Here is a 1,996-nt window from a genome sequence, read left to right on the forward strand (position 1 = left end):
CATAATGTTTACCTCTTAAACTTTGAATTCTAGTGGGATCAAAAAGATCAATATGCAACATTTCTAATGGTCTCTTAGTGGAAATTCCATCTTTTGGTTTAAAAGGAGATTTTACTTGTTTGCCTAGTTGACAAGCATCACAAGTAATATCCTTATCAAATTTAATGTTAGGAATTCCTCTCACCAAGTTTTTCTTAACTAGCTTAGAAATTTGGTACATGCATGCATGACCTAATTTCTTATGCCAAAGCCATTTTTCAGATTCAAGTGATGTAAATCATGTTACTTTTTGATCTTTTAAATCCTCAAGAGTCAATCCATACACATTATTACACCTTTTAGCTTCAAACAAAATTTTTCCAGATTTTTCACAAATAACTAAGCAATCCAAGTTTCTAAAAATAACTTCATAACCAAGATCACATAATTGGCTAATGCTTAGTAAATTGTGTTTCAACCCATCAACAATAAAACATCATTTATGAAGGAAGAAAAACTCTTACCAACTTTACCTATGGCCACTATCTTTCCTTTTTCATTATCACCGAAAGTGACAAACCCTCCATCATACTCATGAAGCTTGATGAAAAAGGTTGTCTTTCCGGTCATATGCCTAGAGCACCCACTATCCATCTACCACATGTTGTCCTTTCGCTTGGATGCTAGGCAAACCTGCTCTACGTGATCTGCCATGAGGCAAGTTTGAAACTTGGTTTCTGATTCTTCATCTTGATCAGAATCGTTTTCCAAGTTTTCCCAAAAGGCCATCAGTCCTTTCTTCTTTCCCTTCTTTGGCTTTTCCTCCTTCTTCAGTTTAGGACAATCAGATTTGAAGTGCCCAACCTCTTTTTTCAGTTGTAGCAGATCACTTTACTAAAATCTTTCTTTGGTCTCCTTGAGCTGCTCCCTTTGCTTCTTTCCTTCAGTTTTACCATTTTCAGATGAGTTATCACTGGATTCATCATCCAGAGGGTTAGTAACAAAATAAAATCATTTTCAGATGAGTTATCACTAGATTCATCATCCAGAGGGTTAGTAACAGATTTGAGAGCTATTCCTTTCTTTTTTTTTTTTTTATCTTTTTTCAAATATATGTTTTTAAAGGCAAGTAAATTTCCTCTCAAATCATCATAAGTCATAGAATCAAGGCCACTACTCTCAGATATCACTATTGCCTTAGTTTCCCACTCTTTTGTGAGACTTCTCAATATTCTCCTCACAAGCACAGATTCAGAATACGTGATCCCCATAGCATCCAAGCCATTGATGATGATGTTGAATCTTTCAAACAGTTCATCTATCGATTCTCCTTCCTTCATTGAGAACATTTCATATTCTCTGTTCAGCATGTCTATTCTGGTATTCTTTACTAGGGTTGTGCCTTCATGAGTGATTTAAATTTTGTCCCAGATTTCCTTTGCCATTGTATATCTTGATACCCGTCAGTATTCCTCGAAGCTGATCACACAGTTGAGCAAGTTGATAGCTTTGGCGTTGAGCTCCACCTTTTTTCTGTCTTCTTCTGTCCAACTGACTTCACTCTTGAGGGGAAACCACACCATTAGCTCCTGTAGTGGTTGGAAATTGAGGACCTTACATGATTATCTTCCAAAATCTATAATCTACTGATTGAACAAAAATCTTCATTCTTTCCTTCCAATAAGTGTAGTTCTTTCCATTAAAGAGTGGATGTCTGTTGCTTGACTGCCCTTCTGTCAGAGTGTAGGTCACCAGGTTTGAGCCACTGTTATCTGCCATCAGGATCTTTTCTCCAAGCTGCAAAGCTTGATCTCTTTGAGACCAAGCTATGATACCAATTGATGGTAATCAGTGGCTAAGAGAAGGAGATGTTGAATCTTAGCCCCTTTTTGCTAAGTGTTACTTTCTGCCCTTTGAAATATCTTTAGGAGATTTTTCTTCTTTTTGTCTCGTAACTAGTCAAGAGACATTTTCTTTTTGTCTCGTAACTAGTCAGGAGATATTTTTTAATTTTGTC

Source organism: Arachis hypogaea, chromosome 12 (genome assembly GCF_003086295.3).
Source record: "Arachis hypogaea cultivar Tifrunner chromosome 12, arahy.Tifrunner.gnm2.J5K5, whole genome shotgun sequence".
In the NCBI taxonomy this organism is placed as follows: domain Eukaryota; kingdom Viridiplantae; phylum Streptophyta; class Magnoliopsida; order Fabales; family Fabaceae; genus Arachis; species Arachis hypogaea.